Here is a 14,949-nt window from a genome sequence, read left to right on the forward strand (position 1 = left end):
ACGATAAGGGTTTAATCTCCAACATTTACTGGGAACTCATACAACTTAACAAAAGGAAGATAAACAACCCAATCCAAAAATGGACAAGAGACCTAAATAGATCCTTTTCGAAGGAAGACAGAAGGAAGGCCAAGAGACATATGAAAACATGCTCAGTCACTAATCATCCAAGAGATGCAAATCAAAAGGACAATGCAGTACCATCTCACACCTTTCAGAATGGCTATCATCAGCAAATCAACAAATGACAAGTGCTGGCAAGGATGTGGAGAAAAGGAACCCTGGTGCACTGCTGGTGGGAATGCAGGCTGGTGTAGCCACTGTGGAGAACAGTATGGAGTTTCCTCAAAAAACTAAAAATGGAACTCGCATTTGACCCAGTGATCCCACTTCTAGAAATATACCCCAAGAAACTAGAAACACCAATTAAAAGGATATATGCACCCCTATGTTCAAAGCAGCACAATTCACCATAGCTAAAATTTGGAAACAGCCTAGGTGCCCATCAGCAGATGAGTGGATTAAAAACCTGTGGTACATCTACACAATGCAATACTAAGCTATGGTAAAAAATGAAGGAGTTCTTTTTTTATTTTTTTTAATTTCTTTATTGATTAAGGTATCACATATTTGTCCTCTTCCCCCCATTCCCATCCCACACCCCTCCCCACACATGCCCCCACCCCCCCTGTTGTCCTTAACTGCTGGTTAGGCTCATATGCTTGCACACAAGTCCTTTGGTTGATCTCCCCCTTTACCTCCACCCTTCCCTACCTTCCCCCCGAGGCCATTTGCAACAGCATGGATGGAACTGGAGTGCTAAGTGAAATAAGCCAGTCAGAGAAAGATAAATATCACATGATCTCACTCATTTATGGAATATAATGAACAACATAAACTGATGAACAAAAACTGATACAGAGACAGAAAAACATCAATCAGACAGTCATACCTCAGAGGGAGGGTAGGGGAGGGAAGGGGTAAGGGGGAGAGATCAACCAAAGGACTTGTATGCATGCATATAAGCCTAACCAATAGACACAGACAACAGGTGGATGAGGGCATTAGTGTGGGGGATGGGGGGTAATTAGGGAGATTAGGACACATATGTAATATCTTAGGCCAGTGGTTGGCAAACTCATTAGTCAACAGAGCCAAATATCAACAGTACAACGATTGAAATTTCTTTTGAGAGCCAAATTTTTTAAACTTAAACTTCTTCAAACGCCACTTCTTCTAAATAGACTCGCCCAGGCCATGGTATTTTGTGGAAGAGCCACACTCAAGGGGCCAAAGAGCCGCTTGTGGCTCGTGAGCTGCAGTTTGCTGACCAGAGCCTTAGGCAATAAAGAAATTATAAAAAAGAAAACATGACCCATATATATGGTATCTACAAGAGACACACCTCAGAATAAAGGACTCACATAGACTGATAGTGAAGGAATGGGGAAAAAATTTCCAGCAAATGGAAAGAAATGAAAGCTGGGGTAGTAATATTTATATCTAAAAAAGTAGACCTCAAAGTGAAGGCCATAATAAGACATAAGGAGGGCCACTTCATAATATTAAAGAGAGCAATTCAACAAGAGGATATAACTCTGGTAAATGTATATGCACCCAATACAGGAGCACACAAATCAATTAAAAAAAACTTTTTGAAGATACCAAGTGAGAGATTGACAGAAACACATCATACTGGGTACCTTAATACCTCATTGACACAACTGGATAAATTCTCTAAAGATCATAAAAAAGCAGCAAGGAAACAGCAATCCTAATGGACTCACAAGATCAGATGGAATTTATTGATATCTATAGAACATTTCACCCCAGTGCTACAGAATATACATTCTTCTCAAGTGCACAAGGGACATTTTGAATGATAGACCACATATTGGGACACAGGCAAAGTCTCTTCAAATTCAAAATGTATGAAATCATATCAAGGATCTTCTCAGATCACAATAGCATAAATTTAGAAATAAACTTCAATAAAAACAGTGAAAAAAATCAAACACTTGGAAGCTGAATAGCATGCTATTAAACAATGATTGGGTTACCAAAGAGATCAAAGAAGAAATAAAAGGCATCCTGGAAACAATTTACAATGAAAACACAATAATCCAAAATCGATGGGACACAGTGAAAGCAGTCCTGAGAGAAAAGTTCATAGCTCTACAGGCCTACCTAAAAAAAAAGAAAAAACACAACAACAACAAAAACAAAAAAAAAAGAAAAAAATGTAATGATTATCTAACCCTACAATTTAAGAATTAGAAAGAGAGCAACATGAAAAACCCAGCTTAAGCAGAAGGAAGGAAGTAAAGATTAGAGCAGAAATAAATGACAGAGACAAGAAAAAAATACAAAAGATCAATGAAACCAAGAGATGGTTCTTTGAAAAAATTAACAAGATTTATGAACACTAACCAAACTTACCATGAAACAAGAAGAGATGGCCAAAATAAACAAAATTAGAAATGAAAGAGGTGAAGTAACAACTGACCCCACAGACATACAAAGGATTGTAAAAAATTATGATAAACAACTGTACACTAACAAATTGGACAACTTTCACCATTTCTGTTCGACATACTACTGGAAGTTCTAGACTTAGTGATCAGACAAGAAGAAGAAATAAAAAAGGCATCGAAATGGAAAAGTAAAACTATCATCATTTTCAGATAACATGATATTGTACATAGAAACCATAAAGAGTCCATCAAAAAACTACTAGACTTAATTAGTGAATTTGGCAATGTAGCAGAAAACAAAATCAAAACCCAGAAATCAATGGGGTTTTTTATACACAAATAATGAACTCACAGAAAAAGAAACTAAAAAAAAAAATCAAACAACAAAACAAACAAAAAAATTATTCCATTTACCATTGCAACAAAAAAATTAAGATACCTAGGAATAAGTGAAACTGAGATGAACTTGACATATTCTTAGAAAAATATAATCCAAAACTCAATCAGGAATGATTTAAAAAACCTGAATAAGCCAATAACTACCAATGAAATTGAAAAAAATAAAAAACTTTCAGCAAACAAAAGCACAGGGCCAGACGGCTTCACAGGGAAGTTTTACCAGGTACAGGATAACTAAAACCTGAACTTCTCAGACTATTCCAAAAATTTCAAGGGAAAAGCACACTTCTAAGCTCATTCTAAAAAGCCAGCATTAATTTAATCCCAAGACCATATAAAGACACTACAAAACAAAGAGAATTACAGGCCAATATCCCTGATGAACATAGATGCTTAAATCCTCAACAAAATTCTAACAAATCGGATGCAGCATTAAATTAGAAAGATCATACACCATGACCAAGAGAGATTTATCCTGGGGATTCAAGGCTGGTACAATATACGCAAATCAATAAACATGATACATCACATAAACAAATTGAGAGATAAAAATCACATACATCAATTGATGCAGAAAAGGCATTTGACAAAATCCAACACCCTTACTGATAAAAACTCTCAACAAAGTAGGAATAGAGGAATCCTAACTCAACATAATAAAAGCCTTATGTAACAAACCTACAGCCAATTTCATACTGAATGGGCAAAAACTAAAAGCATTTTTCATAAGAATAAGAACAAGACAGGGATGCCCACTTTCACCATTTCTGTTCGACATACTACTGGAAGTTCTAGACTTAGTGATCAGACAAGAAGAAGAAATAAAAAGGCATCGAAATGGAAAAGTAAAACTATCATCATTTTCAGATAACATGATATTGTACATAGAAACCATAAAGAGTCCATCAAAAAACTACTAGACTTAATTAGTGAATTTGGCAATGTAGCAGAAAACAAAATCAAAACCCAGAAATCAATGGGGTTTTTTATACACAAATAATGAACTCACAGAAAAAGAAACTAAAAAAAAAAAAATCAAACAACAAAACAAACAAAAAAATTATTCCATTTACCATTGCAACAAAAAAATTAAGATACCTAGGAATAAGTGAAACTGAGAAAGTAAAAGACCTTTACTCATAAAACTACAAAACACTGAAAAAAGAGATAGAGGAAGACATAAACAGATGGAAGAACATACCATGTTAATGGATTGGTAGAATCAACTTCATTAAAATGTCCATACTACTCAAAGCAATCTATAGATTCAATGCAATTCCTATTAAAATACTAATGGTATATTTCACATATCTAAAACAAACTCCAAAAATTCATCTGAAATAAAAAAAGACCCCGGATAGCTACAGCAATCCTCAGAAAAAAGAACAAAGTAGGAAGGATCTCAATACCATATATCAAGCTGTTTTACAAAGGCACTGTTCTCAAAACTGCCTGACTGGAACAAGAAGAGACATATAGACCAATGGAATAGACTAGAGAACTCAGAAATCGACCCAAACCACTATGCTCAATTAATATTTGCAAAGGAGGCGAGAGCATACAATGGAGTCAAGACAGTCTCTTCAATAAATGGTATTGCAAAAATTGGACAGATACATGAAAAAAAAGAAACTAGACCACCAACTTACACCATACATGAAAATAAACTCAAAATGGATAAAAGACTTAAACATAAGATGGGAAACCATAAAAATCTTAGAAGATTTCACAGGCAGCAAAATTTCAGACACAGGACGAAGCAATATCTTCATGGATACAGTCCCTAGGGCAATGAAAACTGAGAATAAAATAAACAAATGGGACTACACCAATATAAAAAGCTTCTGTACAGCAAAAGAAACAATAAAAACAACAACAACAACAACAACAACAACAAAAAAAAAAACAAGAAAGCCCACTGCATGAGAGAACATATTTGCCAATGTTATCTCTGATAAGGGTTTAATCTCCAACATTAACAGGGAACTCATACAACTTCACAAAAGGAAGATAAACAACCCAATCAAAAAATGGATAATAGACCTAAATGAATACTTATCAAAAGAGGACATACAGAAGGCTAAGAGACATATGTAAACATGGTCAAAGTCACTAATCATCTAGGACAGTGGTCGGCAAACTCATTAGTCAACAGAACCAAATATCAACAGTACAACGATTGAAATTTCTTTTGAGAGCCAAAAACCATCTTCTGCGCAGGGGCCACGAAGTTTCAATCACACTGTAAGTGAGCGCCCGCACGTGGTATTTTGTAGAAGAGCCACACACAAGGGGCCAAAGAGCCACATGTGGCTCACGAGCCACAGTTTGCCAACCACTGATCTAGGAGATGCAAATCAAAATGAGAATGAGGTACCTTCTCAGACATACCAGAATGGCTATCATCAGCAATCAACAAATGCTAAGTGCTGTCGAGAATGTGAAAAAAAAAAATGGAACCCTCATGCACTGCTGATAGGAATGCAGACTGGTGTAGCCACTGTGGAGAATAGTATAGAGTTGCCTCTAAAAGACTAAAAATGGAATTTCCAATTGACCCAGTGATTCCACTTTTAGGAATATATGCAAGAAACTAGAAGCACCAATCAGAAAGGATTTATGCACCCCTATGTTCACAGCAACACAACTTACAATAGCTAAGATTTGGAAACAGCCTAAACTCCCAACAACAGATAACTGGATTATAAAACTGGTGCATCTTCACAATGGAATACTATGCCTCTGCAAAAAGGAAGGAACTCCTACCATTTGCAACAGCATGGATGGACTTGGAAAGCATTATTCTAAGTGAAATAAGTCAGTCAGAGAAAGATAAATATCACATGATCTCACTCATTTGGTGAATATAATGAAAAACATAAACTGATGAACAAAAACAAAAATTAGAGAAAGAGAAGCAATGATCGGACTGTCAAACCTCAGAGGGAAGGCAGGGGAGCGTGTGGGTAAGAGGAAGAGATCAACCAAAGGACTTGTATGCATGCATATAAGCATAACCAATGAACACAGACACAAGGGTGGTCAGCATATGAGGGGAGAGGGGAGAGAGGGCAATGGGGGATAACGACACATATGTAATACTATAATCAATAAAAAAAGAAAAGAAAAAATATGTCCATACTACCCAAAGCTATCTATAGACTCAATGTAATCCCCATTAAAATACCTACAGCATAATTCACAGATCTAGAACAAACTCCTCAAAAATTCATATGGAATAAAAAACAGTCCTCAAATAGCCATAGAAATCCTGAGAAAGAATAACAAAGTTGGAGAGATCACAATACCAAATATCAAACTATATTACAAAGCCACTGTTCTCAAAACTGTCTGGTATTAGCACAAAATCAGACATATACACCAATGGAACAGAATAGAGAACCCAGAAATAGACCCAATCCATTATACTCAATTAATAATTGAAAAAGGAGGCAAAAGCATACATCGGAGTCAAGACAATCTCTTCAATAAATGGTGTAGGGAAAATTGGACAGTTACATGAAAAAAAATGAAAAAAGACCACCAACTTACACCATACACAAAAATATACTCACAATGGATAAAGGACTTAAAGGTAAGATGGGAAGCCATAAAAAAAAAAATCTTAGAAGAAGCCATAGGCAGCAAAATATCAGACATATGTCATAGCAATATCTTTACTGATCCAGCTCCTAGGACGTACAGAAGGCTAAGAGACATATGAAAATATGCTCAAAGTCACTAATCATCTGGGAGATGCAAATTAAAATGACAATGAGGTACTATCTCACACCTGTCAGAATGGCTATCATGAACAAATCAACAAATGACAAGTGCTGGCAAGGATGTGGAGCAAAAGGAACTCTCGTGCACTGCTGGTGGGAATGCAGGCTGGTGCAGCCACTGTGGAAAACAGTATGGAGTTTCCTAAAAAAATTAAAAATGGAACTCCCTTTTGATCAAGTAATCCAACTTCTAGAAATATATCCCAAGAAATCAGAAGCACCAATTAAAAGGATATATGCACCACTATGTTCTTAACAACACAATTTACAATAGCTAAGATTTGGAAACAGCCTAAGTTCCCATCAGCAGATGAGTAGATTAAAAAAACAGAGGTACATCTACACAATGGAATACTAAACTGCGATAAAAAAAGAAGGAGTTCTTACCATTTGCAACAGCATGGATGTAACTGGAGAGCATTATGCTAAGTGAAATAAGCCAGTCAGAGAAAGATAAATATCACATGATCTCACTCATTCATCGAATATAATGAACAACATAAATTGGTGAACAAAAATAGATCCAGAGACATAGAAGCATGGAACAGACCTTCCAAACTTAGAGGGAAGGCAAGGAATGTGGGGAGTGTTATAAGAGATCAAACAAAGGACTTGTATGCATGCTTATAAGCATAACCCATGGACCCAGAGAGTAGCTGGGTGAGAGCACGTGCTGGGGCATGGAATCTGCAGCAGAGAGTTCAATGGAGGAAAAAGGAGACATATGTAATAATTTAAACAATAAAGAATTAAAGGGGGAGAAAGAAAATAAGTAAGGCCCTGATACAGATATGGAAAGAATCTCCTTCTTTCATGAGAATGTAGAAAATTTGCTTCTTAAACAGGATGATTTTAGGAGCATCTTCAGTGATAGGAGGGGGTCCTGGTTTCTTCCTCTTGTGCCAGGAAAGAAATCTGAGATTTTGTGTGTGTGTGTGTGTGTGTGTGTGTGTAGGATTTAAAAACCCACATCTTAAAGTAGTTTCACATATTTTTCTTCAGATTATTTTTGTGGGAAACCATTCAAATTCCCAGAATTGGTATAAAGACTATTAATGTAAAAACATTTGAGCCAAAGAAGATAAGGAATTAAATCTTGTCTGTACTTCCCTTATCTGACTAAAGCAGAAACTCTTAAAAATATAGCTACCATTAACCCTTCATTGAAGGAGTTTTTTTCTGAAGTGAGCTGCCATAGGGACACACTGCCCATTGCTATTATCATTAAAAAAATACCAGTAAAGGCTTCCTTAGTCTCCCATTGAACACCTAACCCCACCTTATAACTATGTACATGAATGTGTAGATAAACCTTGGCTTTTCTGCTTTTAACCTTGTGTGGTGTCAGTTATTTTAGAGGCCCTAAGTCAATCAGACTTAAGTTCATATTGCAAAACTTTTCTTCAACAATTTTGGTTACAAGGATGGGTTGGTTGGGATTCCCTGCTTACTTTAGGGGCTGAAACTGAGATCTTGCTATATCTGACCAACCCAGTAAAGGTAAATAAAAAAGTCCTTACCAGAAAGACTCTTAGGTCATTACTTTGGGTCCAGTTAAGTGAGGGTGGTAATATCCTCTCCTTGTGCTTTCTTTCCAATATTCAGATTAGCAGGAGAAAACACTTGTAGAGACGAGTTCTTTAGGAATTGTGACTCATACTTTGTGTATTTTGGTTATAGATACTTTCCCTTTCAGAGATGGCTATTGTGTCCCATCTGACTCATTTTTTTCCCTGAGAGGTTGGCTTGGATACAGTGAAAGCATTCTATATCTGTTTTCCTACATGATGGTGAGATTATTGGATACAGTCAGAGGTAATCAAGCATCAGACCAGGAGCCCAAGATATCAAGGTAATGCTGGTCACATAGAATAAGTTTGGAAGTGTTCCCTTAATTTTTTTTGGAGGAATATGAGAAATATTGGTGTTAATTTCTCTTTAAATGTTTGGTTGAATCACCAGTAAAATCACCTGTCCTGGTATTTTCAATGTTGGGAAATTTTAAGTTTTGTGGTATGATTTTTTTCTTTATTGGTAAAGGTATTACTATGTGTCCTTAACCCCCATTGCCCCCTACCCCAACGCTCATGCCCTCAACCCCCGGTGTCTGTGTCCATTGGTTATGCTTATATGCATACATACAAGTCCATTGGTTGAGCTCACCACCTTCCCTCCACACTCCCCTGACTTCCCTCTGAAGTTTGATGGTCTGATCAATGCTCCTCTGTCTCTGGATCTGTTTTTGTTCATCAGTTTATGTTGTTCATTATATTCCACAAATGTGTGAGATCATGTGATATTTGTCTTTCTCTGGCTGACTTATTTCACTTAGAATAATGCTCTCCAGATTCATACATGCTATTGCAAATGGTTGGAGTTCCTTCCTTTTTGACAACAGCAGTAATATTCCATTGTGTAGATGTCCCACAGTTTTCTAATCTGCTCATCTGCTGATGGGCACTTAGGCTGTATCCAAATCTTGGCTATTGTAAATTGTGCTGCTATGAACATAGGTATGCATACATCCTTTCTGATTTGAGTTTCCAGTTTCTTGGGATATATTCTTAGAAGTGGGATCATTGGATCAAATGGGAGTTCAATTTTTAATTTTTTGAGAAAACTCCATACTATTCTCCACAGTGGCTGCACCTGTCTGCATTCCCACCAGCAGTGCATGAGGGTGCCCTTTTCTCCACATCCTCGCAAGCACTTGTCGTTTGTTGATTTGTTCATGATAGCCATTCTGACAGGTGTGAGATGGTACCTCATTGTCATTTTGATTTGCATCTCTTGGATGATTAGTGACTTTGAGCATGTTTTCAAATGTCCCTTGGCCTTTCATATGTCTTCTTTCAAAAAGTATTTATTTAGGTCCATTGCTCATGATTTAATTGGATTGTTTATCTTCCTTTTGTTAAGTTGTATGAGTACCCTATAAATGTTGGAGATTTAACCCTTTTCGGAGATAACATAGGCAAATATATTCTTCCATTCAGTGGGCTTTCTTGTTATTTTGTCGATCGTTTCTTTTGCTGTGCAGAAGCTTTTTATTTTGTTGTACCCATCCATTTGTTTATTTTCTCCTTAGCTTCCATTGCCCTAGAAGATTTACCAGTGAAGATATTGCTTTAGCAAATGTCTCAGATTTTGTTGCCTATGGATTCCACTAAGAATTTTATGGTTTCCCATCTTACATTTAAGTCCTTTGTCCATTTTTTGTTTATTTTTGTGTATGGTGTAAGTTGGTGATCTAGTTTCATATTTTTGGATGTATCTGTTACCAAAGAGATCAAAGAAGAAATTAAAAACATCCTGGGAAACAATGAAAACACAACAATCCAAAGTTTATGGGACACAGCAAAAGCAGTCCTGAGAGGGAAGTTTATAGCTCTACAGGCCTACCTCAAAAAAATGAGAAAAAATGGTAATAAATTATCTAATTCTACAACTTAAAGAATTAGAAAGAGAGCAACAAGAAAAGCCCAGAGTGAGCAGAAGGAAGGAAATAATAATGATCAGAGCAGAAATAAATGATATAGAGACAAAAAAAATACAAAAGATCAATGAAACCAAGACCTGGTTCTTTGAAAGGATAAACAAGATTGATGACCCTCTAGCCAAGCTCACCAAGAAGCAAAGAGAGAGGACCCAAATAAACAAAATCATAAACAAAAGAGGTGAAATAACAACAGACCCCACAGAAATATGAATGATTGTAAAACAAAAAAAATCCATGAACAACTCTATTCCAACAAACTAGACAACCTAGAGGAAATGGACATATTCCTAGAAAAATACAACCTTCCCAAACTCAATCAGGAAGAATCTAAAAATTTTAATAGGCCAATAACTATGGAGAAAATTGAATCAATCATCAAAAAGCTTCCAGCAAACAAAAGGAGGTAAAAGACATATATGCGGAAAAATTTATGCTTATGTTCCTTCTACTCTTCCTATTTCTTCTTTTTACAGCAGACCCTTCAGCATTTCTTGCATGGCTGGTTTGGTGGTAATAAACTCCCTTAGTCATTTTTGTCTGTGAATCTTCTGATTTCACCCTAAATTTTGATTGATAGCCTTGATGGGTACAGTATTCTTGGATTGAGACTCTTCCTTTGCATGACTTTGCATATTTCATTCTATTCCCTTCTGGCCTAATGTGTTTCTGTTGAGAAATCAGTTACTAGTCTGATGGGGGATCCTTTGTAGGTAACTTTCTGTCTTTCTCTGGCAGCCTTTATGATTATTACTTTGTCGTTGGTGTTTGACAATCCTATCTAATAAAAGAGAAACATCCAAATTGACCATAACTCCCCTACACCCACAAGCCACGCCCACCATCCAATCAGGAGTGAGTATGAAAATTACCCCAACAAATATGGCGCCAGTCCTGAAGCTGGAGACATCCAGAGGCTTGATTGCCCCCGGCAATGGAGGAAGCCAAGCTTCCTGCCCACCATGGCTGGCCCCGGCATCCATTCAAGGCTACAAAATTTCAATTATAGAAGATAAATAAATCCCAACAAAAATGGTGACATCCATGGAGCTGGAGAGAGCAGGAGGCTTGGGTTGCCCCTGATGATGGAGGAAGGCAAGCTTTCCACCTGCCCTGGCCTGCCCTGGCCTCTGCTCAAGGCTACAAATTTTCAATTACAGAAGATAAATAAATCCCAGATACCAGGACCTCCTCTTGGGTTGCCGGGGTGTGGCCAGACTGCAAACAACCACAGGCCCCTTGCCCAGGTCGCCCCATGACTCAAGAGAACCCCACCCTGATCTGAGACACACTTCAGGGCAAACCAGCCAGCCCCCATCTGTGCACCAGGCCTCTATCCTATCTAATAAAAGAGTAATATTCAAATTGACCAAGACTCCAACACACAAAATGGCTGCCCCCATGTGGTCAAAGATGGCTGCCCCCGTGTGGACACAAGATGGCCATCACAAGATGGCCAGCAGGGGAGGGCAGTTGGGAGGGGCCAGGCCTGCAAGGGAGGGCAATTGGGGCCGATCAAGCCTGCAGAGGAGGGCAGTTAGGGATGACCAGGCTGGCAGAGGAGGGAAGTTGGGGGTGACCTGGCCTGCAGGGAAAGGCAGTTGGGCAGACACAGGCCTGCAGGGGAGAGCAGTTGGGGGGTACCAGGCCTGCAGGGGAGGGCAGTTGGGGGGGGATGAGGCCTGCAGGGGAGCACAGTTAGGGGTAACCAGGCCTGCAGGGGAGGGCAGTTAGGGGCAATCAGGCTGTCAGAGGAGCAGTTAGGCATCAATCATGCTGGCAGGGGAGTGGTTAGGGGCAATCAGCAAGGCAGGCAGGTAAACAGTTGGGAGCCTGAAGTCCTGCATTGTGAGAGGGATGTCCGACTGCCCATTTAGGCCTAAGATTGGGCCTAAACGGGCAGTCAGACATTTCTCGAGGGGTCCCAGATTGGAGAGGGTGCAGGTTTGGCTGAGGGACACCCCCCTTGTGCACGAATTTTGTGCACCGGTCCTCTAGTTTAATTATAATGTGTCTTAATGTTGATCTTTTGGGGTTCATCTTGTTTGGTACTCTGTGAGCTTCTTGGACTTGTGTGAGTTTTTTCTTCCTGATATCAGGGAAGTGTTTTGTCAATATTTCTTCAAACAGCTTTTCTATTCCTTGTTCAGTTTCCTATCCTTCTGGCACCCATGTTATGCATATGTTGTTTTGCTCATGTTGTCACAAAGTTCCCTTAGGCTCTCCATCTGTTTTTAAATTTTTTTTTACTAGATGCTGTTCTGCTTGGATACTTTTTCCTACCTTGTCTTCTAGTTCACTGATGCAGTTCTCCACTTCTTCTATTACCTCTTCATTATATAGGACTAGAGGCCTGGTGCATGAAATTGAAGCACTGGGAGGGCGTATCTCTCAGCCAAGCCTGCACTCTCTCTTATCTGGGATCGGGCCTAAACGGGCAGTTGGACATCCCTTTCACAATCCTGGACCGCTGGCTCCTAACCGTTCACTTGCCTGCCTGCCTGATCACCCCTAACCACCTCTGCTGGCCTGATTTCCCCTAACCACTTCCCTGCTGGCCTGATCGCCACCTAACTGCTCCCCTGTCAGCCTGATCACGTCCAACTGCCCTCCCCTGCCAGCCTGATTTTCCCCCAACTCAACTGCCCTCCCCTGCCAGCCTGATTGCCCCCCAACTGTCCTCCCCTGCCAGCCTGATTGCCCCTAACTGCTTGCTCCTCTGCTGGCCTGATTGCTCCTAATGCCTCTGCCTTGGCCCCCGCTACCGTGCCTTTGTCCGGAAGGAAGTCGGATGTCTGGTCCACCTGGTCTAATTATCATATTACCCTTTTATAAGTATAGATAAATAGCACTCTTTTTCTCTCTCTCTCACACACACACACAATTATAAGACATTCTGAAAAGCAATAAAAAGCACAGTATAAATAAAGCATGAGAAATAGACTCAGATATGATATAAATAAAACAAATTTAAAAATTCCTTACCTAGCCGAAACTGGTTTGGCTCAGTGGATAGAGCGTCGGCCTGCGGACTGAATGGTCCCAGGTTCGATTCCGGTCAAGGGCATGTACCTTGGTTGTGGGCACATCCCCAGTAGGGGTTGTGCAAGAGGCAGCTGATTGATGTTTCTCTATCATCAATGTTTCTAACTTTCTATCCCTCTCTCTTCCTTTCTGTAAAAAAAATCAATAAAATATATATAAAAAATTCCTTACCTATAAGAAATGAGTGTATGAATTTTAGTGAACTGCACTTCAGAAACTGTATAAGCAAGAAGAGAGTTGAATAAATTTTTTGAATTATTTAAAATAAAAACTCCAGACAGAGAGGTGGCAGCTGGCAGGATGGAGGTGAGGGAGAGGAAGTGAGTGAGTGAGGGGATGAAAGGAGTGTGTGGATGTGTGTGATGAGTATGTGAGTGAGTGAGGGAAAGTTGAATCCCCACAGGAGTAGCAAGGGCTGGCAGACCAGGCTCTCTTGGACAGGGAGAGACAACCACTGCTGCGGGCACTCCCCAGACTGTGGGACTCGGGCATGGAGCCCACACAATCTTGAAGGGGAGAGTGGCCTTTTCTAAGAACTCATCAGCACCACCACCCACAGAGGCCTCAGAACTGCCCAAAACCCAGCAGCCACTCCAGCCAAAATCCTGCCACCCCACCCACAGACCTGCAGACCCTGGGACCTCCACCTCCAAAGGTGCACTGCTCCAGCAGCAGTAAGTGCAACTCCCCCCTCCCCAGCTGAACTCTGGACACCACATTTGTGCGTTTCCAGCGTGCAGGCATCCAGGGCACACCACTTCCTAGGCAGCTCCTGGGAGCCACTGTGAGCTCTCTCTGGGTGCGATCTTGGACAAACAGAGACACACTCCTCCCAGCAGTAGAAATTCTGAATTCACTCATCCTGGATACCTGCCAACAGATGCCTCAATTGTGTGGCTTCAGAGCCAGGGCCCTTCAGAGTGCTTCAGTGTACCTCGCTGGCAAATGCACCACAGGTGCCCCTGTGAGCTGCCACTGGGAGCGTGGGCCTATCCACCACAGGTGCAGCAGCAAAAGCTGAGTCTGCTTACCCCACAACTACAGAACTCTGGACACCACAGTCACGCCTTTCTAGAGTGCAGGCCCACTGAGCCCCATCATCCAAACAGACGGTTCCTGGGTGCCACTGTGAGACCACGCTGAGCATGCGTGATTTCAATCAAGGACACAAGACAGCAAAAATTGGGACACCCCCCTCCACGTCTGCTGACTTCTAGACACCGCAGTTGTGCCTTTCCAGCTTGCAGGCCTACATCAAGAGAACCCAAATAGCTCAAGTAGGGAGCTACACTAGATTAACAAGCCCAGGAGACCTGAGAGATCACACCAGTAGCACCATCCCCAAAAGAACCTGGGTAACAAAGCAATCGGATATATAATTAAAACGTTACAGCAAAACATGGGAAGACAAAAAAGCAATCCCCAAGGGAAAGAAAAAGAGGAATCACCAGAAAGGGAGTTAAATGAAATTGGGGCTAGCAACATATCAGAGAAAGAATTCAGAGTAATGGTTATAAGGATGCTCAAATGGCTGGATGACAAATACACACAACTCAATGAAAAATACACACAACTCAATGAGAACTATAAGGAGCTGAATGAGAATGTCACCAACATGAAAAGGAACCAAGAGGAGATGAAGAACGACATAGCTGCAATAAAGAACACAATGGAAGACTTAAACAGTAGACTAGAAGAGGCTGAGGACCGCATCAACGAATTAGAAGACAAGGTAGAAAAACACACACAA

Source organism: Cnephaeus nilssonii (genome assembly GCF_951640355.1).
Source record: "Cnephaeus nilssonii genome assembly, chromosome: X".
Lineage (NCBI taxonomy): Eukaryota > Metazoa > Chordata > Mammalia > Chiroptera > Vespertilionidae > Cnephaeus > Cnephaeus nilssonii.